Source organism: Eschrichtius robustus, chromosome 7 (assembly GCF_028021215.1).
Source record: "Eschrichtius robustus isolate mEscRob2 chromosome 7, mEscRob2.pri, whole genome shotgun sequence".
Lineage (NCBI taxonomy): Eukaryota > Metazoa > Chordata > Mammalia > Artiodactyla > Eschrichtiidae > Eschrichtius > Eschrichtius robustus.
In genome coordinates this window covers 47,829,374-47,836,084 of record NC_090830.1, presented here as the reverse complement: position 1 = coordinate 47,836,084, position 6,711 = coordinate 47,829,374, and positions in this window count along the sequence as shown.

The following is a 6,711-nucleotide window of genomic DNA, read 5'->3' as shown; positions in this document are numbered from 1 at the left end:
CCAAACTGTAATTAACATAGAGCAGTGTATAAGGCTCGTGTAAAATAAAGTATTTCTAACACTTCCATTTGATATTTCCATCACTTTATTATAAGCAAGTTCAGTGGAGGGGTTTGTCGTATTTGTCAGGTCAACATTAGAGAAATGCAGTGATTTCTTTCCAAGGATGTGGATCTACTAATCTTGGCTGAAGTTTCAATCTTGTTTTGAATGATTTTCTATTGAAAATGATACCTCTCTTTCAGCTCCTAGATTTCTGAGAAGTATAAAATCTTGTATTTTTTTATTACCAAAGGGGAAAGTTGGGAGGAGGGATAAATTAACAGTTTCGGATTAACATATACACACTGCTATGTATAAAATATATCATCAACAAGGAACTGCTGTATAGCACAGGGAACTATACTCAATATTTTGTAATAACCCCTAAGGGGAAATAATCTGAAAAACAATAGATATCTATATCGACATCATCTATCAACTACAGATAAAATGGAAGCTAAAGGAGGCCGATGGTGAGCGTTTCTGACCATGAAGACTTCAATCCTCTAAAGTTCGGACTCTGCCTACAGCCCAGTCCCTTAATGAACATACATGTACCAGTAGCTTAAAAATTCCCCAGATAGGGGTTCAGGGAGACACTGATTTGAAAAAATCCCTGGTGTTCTCCTTACATACATGGGACATTTCCTACAGCTAAAACATGCCTGTGACACCCAGAAGATGGTACACGGTTGGATCAGGAAGATTTTGGAAAAAGGCACCTCATCTCCTAATCCCCTGGTTGTCGGGTTCACCCCTCCAGCCTCTTTCCTAACATTCTCCACAATTGAGGATGTCAGCACTTTCAACATCCTGTTGCACAGAGTTTGGAATTTGTCCAGAGGATGAAGGGGAAGGAGGAGAAACAATGAAAGACAAGCCCTAGATGTTCGGACAGGCACAGGTCACTCTAATTTCCCATCAAGAAGAAAAATTAACCACAGGCTCAGCCTGCCCCACCGAAGCAGTATACGGCCTAAAGCAATCTTGCGGTTTTGCAGCCAGCTCACAAAAAAGCGAGTTGAAAAATGGAGCTCAGGGGCACTGCAATTCACAAACATGCAGAGTTATAAATGATCACTCTCGTCCAAAAACATATTGAGGGAAGGCAACGAAGAGGATTTGAAAGCAAGGCAGAATTACAGGAAACAAATTTCAGGAGGTAGATTCGAATCGCCTTTAAAGCACATGAAAAGCGGTAAAACGTCGACAATGATGCCCTTGGCCAAAGAGGGCGTATACCTTTTTTCCTGAATATATTCAGGAAAAAACGCATACGCCTTTTTTGGCCAACCAAGCAAGCCGGAAATGCAAATGAGCACTAAAAAGAAGTCTCAATTCCCAGGGGTCAAAAGAGCCATTCGAAAAGACTGTAAAACACAGAAATGCAGGACAGGCCAGGGAGAAAAGGGAGCCATGTTAGGTTGATGGGCGGGATGTAATTTGCCAACGGCCACTCAGGAGAAGTGTATGGTGATTCCTTAAACATCTAAAAAACACAGCTAGAGAGCATAGGACACTTCTACTCATGGGCGTATAAAATGGGAAAAATAAAAATCAACAAGACACAGGCACCCTCAAATGTTTAGGGCTGCTCTGTTTACAAGAACCTCCACTTCAGTACACCTTTAATATGCAAGGATAGAGAAAAATGGATAAAGAAGTTGTGGTACTTATGTACAAAGGAATATCACTCAGCCATGAACTCAATATCATACGGCTAGTAGCAGCATGATGAGTGGATTTAGGCACGATGTTTCTAAGTGAAATAAGTCACACAGAAAAAGACACTTATCATAAGATATTACTTATACAGGGAATGTAAAAACAGCTACACTTGAACAGAATTACAAAACAGAACAGAGTCACACGTTTAGAAAACACACTATGGCTGCCTAACGGGAAAGGTGAGGTGGGGTGATGCATAAAACAAGGGTTTCAAATTAGCTCAGATACCGTTCCATAAACCGAATATGTAATAGACAAGACCTACACCTTGCTCAGTGAACTGGACTCAACACCCCTTATTCAAGGCACAAGAATATAACTGACTAGTAAGAATCGTAAAACCTATGTATTGATATCTCTCTGTAAGTGAGTCAAATGGGTGTAAAGCAGCATAAACACAGCAGTGAAAATCAGCTAAACCCCATTCTAAAAATAAATTACAAAAAAAACCCGAACAAATACAATGAAAGAGAGAGAAATTAGTAATAAGTTCGTTCAGGGGCAGTGAAGCAACCTGGATTGACCATATCTAGAGCCACGGCTGGGTTACACATAAGGATGGACACTCTTGGGGCTGAGAGGACTGGTAAGGTTGGGTGAGCAAACGCAGACCCTTTAAAGTAATACTGCGTGGTACCCATCCCATGGGTCCCAAATCTCCAGGTTCAAGGGCGTCTTCCTACATCGAAAACATGCATGAGAAACCCAGAAGAAGGTACACCGTGTGATCGGGAAAGGTTTCTAAAACGCACCTCGTTTCTCATTTCCTTGTGCTCGGGTTCGCCATTCCAGCCGCTTTACTAGCAATCTCCCTCCTTGGAGAATCAGCACCTTCAACCTCCTGTTCCGTACAGGTTGCAATTTGTGCTGAGGATGTAAGGGAAGAGGGGGAACCAATGAGAGACTAGCTCTAGGTGTTGGGACAGGCACGGCACAGGTCACTCTATTATCCAATCAGGAAGAAGAATTAACCACGCGGTCAGTCTGCCGCCCGGAACCAGAATAGGGCCTGAAGAAAACCTTGCGCTTTTGCGGCCAGCTCCCAAGAGAGCGAGTTGAAAAATTGAGCTCAGGGGCACTGCAATTCACAAACCTGCAGACTTATAAATGTTAACTCTCGTCTACAAATATATTGAGGGAAGGCAACAAAGAGGATTTGAAAGCAAGGCAGAATTGCAGGAAACAGATTTCAGGAGGCAGATTCGAATCGCCTTTAAAGCACAGGAAAAGCGGCAAAACCTCGACAATGATGCCCTTGGCCAAAAAGGGCGTATGCGTTTTTTCCTGAATATATTCAGGAAAAAACGCATACGCCCTTTTTGGCCAACCAAGCAACCTGGAAAGGCAAATCAGCGCTACAACGAAGTCTCGCTTCCCATCGGTCAAAAGGGCCATGCTGAATAAAGTGTCAAAACCAGAAATGCAGGACAGGCCACGGAGAAACGGGAGCCTTGCTACGCTGATGGGCAGGATGTAAATTGCCAACAGCCACTCTGGAGAAGTGTACGGTGTGTCCTGAAACATTTACAAAACTCAGCTTAGAGAGCATAGGGCACTTCCACTCATGGCGTATAAATTGGGAAAACTAAAAATCAGCAAGACACAAGCACCCCAAAGTTTAGGGCTGCTCTGTTGACAAGAACCTCCACTTCGTTACACCTTAAATATCCCAGGAAAGAGAAAAATGGATAAAGAAGTTGTGGTCCTTATGTACAATGGAATATCACTCAGCCATGAAATCAACGTCATAAGGCTAGTAGCAGCAGGATGAGTGGATTTAGGTATGACGATTCTAAGTGAAATAAGTCACACAGAAAAAGACACTTATCATAAGATATCACTTATAGAGGGAATGTAAAAACCGCTACCCTTGAACTGCATTACAAAACAGAACAGAGTCACACGGTTAGAAAACACACTATGGCTGCCTAACGGGAAAGGTGAGGTGGGGTGATGCATAAAACAAGGGTTTCAAATTAGCTCAGATACCGTTCCATAAACCCAATATGTAATAGACAAGACCTACTCCTTGCTCAGGGAACTGGACTCAACACCCCCTATTCACCGCCCAAGAATATATCTGACTAGTAAGAATCTTAAAACCTATGTATTGATATCTCTCTGTAAGTGAGTCAAGTGGGTGTAAAGCTGCATAAACACAGCAGTGAAAAGCAGCTAAACCCCATTATAAAACTCAATTAATTTTAAAAACCCGTGAAACAAAGACAGTGAAAGAGAGAGAAATTCTCACAAAATTCGTTCAGGGGCTGTGATGCCACCTGGATTGACCATACCTAGACCTGCAGCTGATTGAGACATAAGGGTGGACACTCTTGGGGCTGAGAGGTTTGGTGAGGTTGGGTGAGCAAACGCAGACGCTTTAAAGTAATACTGCGTGGTACCCATCCCATGGGTCCCAAATCTCCAGGTTCAAGGGCATCTGCCTACATCGAAAACATGCATGAGAAACCCAGAAGATGGTACATCGAGTGATCGGGAAAGGTTTCTAAAACGCACCTCATTTCTCATCTCCTTGTGCTCGGGTTCGCCATTCCAGCCGCTTTACTAGCAATCTCCCTCCGTGGAGAATCAGCACCTTTAACCTCCTGTTCCATACAGGTTGCAATTTGTCCTGAGGGTGAACGGGAAGAGGGGGAACCAATGAGAGACTAGCTCTAGGTGTTGGGACAGGCACAGGTCACTCTATTTTCCCATCAGGAAGAAGAATTAACCACAGGCTCAGTCTGCCGCCCGGAAGCAGAATAGGGCCTAAAGAAAACCTTGCGCTTTTGCGGCCAGCTCCCAAGAGAGCGAGTTGAAAAATGGAGCTCAGGGGCACTGCAATTCACAAACCTGCAGACTTATAAATGATAACTCTCGTCTACAAATATATTGAGGGAAGGCAACAAAGAGGATTTGAAAGCAAGGCAGAATTGCAGGAAACAGATTTCAGGAGGCAGATTCGAATCGCCTTTAAAGCACAGGAAAAGCGGCAAAACCTCGACAATGATGCCCTTGGCCAAAAAGGGCGTATGCGTTTTTTCCTGAATATATTCAGAAAAAAACGCATACGCCCTTTTTGGCCAACCAAGCAACCTGGAAAGGCAAATCAGCGCTACAAAGAAGTCTCGCTTCCCATCGGTCAAAAGGGCCATGCTGAATAAAGTGTCAAAACCAGAAATGCAGGACAGGCCACGGAGAAACGGGAGCCTTGCTACGCTGATGGGCGGGATGTAAATTGCCAACAGCCACTCTGGAGAAGTGTACGGTGTGTCCTGAAACATTTACAAAACTCAGCTTAGAGAGCATAGGGCACTTCCACTCATGGGCGTATAAATTGGGAAAACTACAAATCAGCAAGACACAAGCACCCCAAAGTTTAGGGCTGCTCTGTTGACAAGAACCTCCACTTCGTTACACCTTAAATATCCCAGGAAAGAGAAAAATGGATAAAGAAGTTGTGGTCCTTATGTACAATGGAATATCACTCAGCCATGAAATAAACGTCATAAGGCTAGTAGCAGCATGATGAGTGGATTTAGGTACGATGATTCTAAGTGAAATAAGTCACACAGAAAAAGACACTTATCATAAGATATCACTTATAGAGGGAATGTAAAAACCGCTACCCTTGAACTGCATTACAAAACAGAACAGAGTCACACGGTTAGAAAACACACTATGGCTGCCTAACGGGAAAGGTGAGGTGGGGTGATGCATAAAACAAGTGTTTCAAATTAGCTCAGATACCGTTCCATAAACCCAATATGTAATAGACAAGACCTACTCCTTGCTCAAGGAACTGGACTCAACACCCCCTATTCACCGCCCAAGAATATATCTGACTAGTAAGAATCTTAAAACCTATGTATTGATATCTCTCTGTAAGTGAGTCAAGTGGGTGTAAAGCTGCATAAACACAGCAGTGAAAAGCAGCTAAACCCCATTATAAAACTCAATTAATTTTAAAAAACCGTGAAACAAAGACAGTGAAAGAGAGAGAAATTCTCACAAAATTCGTTCAGGGGCTGTGATGCCACCTGGATTGACCATACCTAGACCTGCAGCTGATTGAGACATAAGGGTGGACACACTTGGGGCTGAGAGGTTTGGTGAGGTTGGGTGAGCAAACGCAGACGCTTTAAAATAATACTGCGTGGTACCCATCCCATGGGTCCCAAATCTCCAGGTTCAAGGGCATCTGCCTACATCGAAAACATGCATGAGAAACCCTGAAGATGTTCCACCGAGTGATCGGGAAAGGTTTCTAAAACGCACCTCATTTCTCATCTCCTTGTGCTCGGGTTCACCATTCCAGCCGCTTTACTAGCAGTCTCCCTCCTTGGAGAATCAGCACCTTTAACCTCCTATTCCATACAGGTTGCAATTTGTCCTGAGGGTGAACGGGAAGAGGGGGAACCAATGAGAGACTAGCTCTAGGTGTTGGGACAGGCACAGGTCACTCTATTTTACCATCAGGAAGAAGAATTAACCACAGGCTCAGTCTGCCGCCCGGAAGCAGAATAGGGCCTAAAGAAAACCTTGCGCTTTTGGGGCCAGCTCCCAAGAGAGCGAGTTGAAAAATGGAGCTCAGGGGCACTACAATTCACAAACCTGCAGAATTATAAATGATAACTCTCGTCTACAAATATATTGAGGGAAGGCAACAAAGAGGATTTGAAAGCAAGGCAGAAATGCAGGAAACAGATTTCAGGAGGCAGATTCGAATCGCCTTTAAAGCACAGGAAAAGCGGCAAAACCTCGACAATGATGCCCTTGGCCAAAAAGGGCGTATGCGTTTTTTCCTGAATATATTCAGGAAAAAACGCATACGCCCTTTTTGGCCAACCAAGCAACCAGGAAATGCAAATCAGCGCTACAAAGAAGTCTCGCTTCCCATCGGTCAAAAGGGCCATGCTGAATAAAGTGTCAAAACCAGAA